Source organism: Arachis ipaensis, chromosome B03 (genome assembly GCF_000816755.2).
Source record: "Arachis ipaensis cultivar K30076 chromosome B03, Araip1.1, whole genome shotgun sequence".
NCBI lineage: Eukaryota > Viridiplantae > Streptophyta > Magnoliopsida > Fabales > Fabaceae > Arachis > Arachis ipaensis.
This window is the reverse complement of record NC_029787.2, coordinates 8,315,159-8,315,676: the sequence shown is the minus strand read 5'-3', so window position 1 is coordinate 8,315,676 and position 518 is coordinate 8,315,159.

The following is a 518-nucleotide window of genomic DNA, read 5'->3' as shown; positions in this document are numbered from 1 at the left end:
TATTAAAAATAGGAGAGATATTCAACCATATAAATTTTTATATTCAATTGTATATGTTAATAGTAGTTAAAAGAGTAGTTTCCATATAATATTACTCTTTTTTTTTTTTTTACCAAAGATATGAAGACTCGAACCCGCAACCTCTTAGATGAGTATGGGGAGTTTATGCCATTTGAGCTATTACTCATTGCCATATAATATTACTCTTTTAAGAAGATATAATATATTTGATATTATTTTTTATAATTATTGACAAATTTTGATAATTTGATTAACAAAAAATTTAAATGTTTGATATCTTAAATTTTTTCTTAAAGCAAATAAAATATGATTTAACAAGTAAGTGTGAAAAATAATAAGGATCTATATAATAGTTATACATCTAGATATCAAAATTAAAGAAAAAAAAATTCTTTTACCAAATATTTAATAACTCAAAAGTTAACACAATAGATAGTTATGGATTAAAGTGATAAATAAAATTAATTTCTTAAACTTAATAGGACTATTTTAATTAA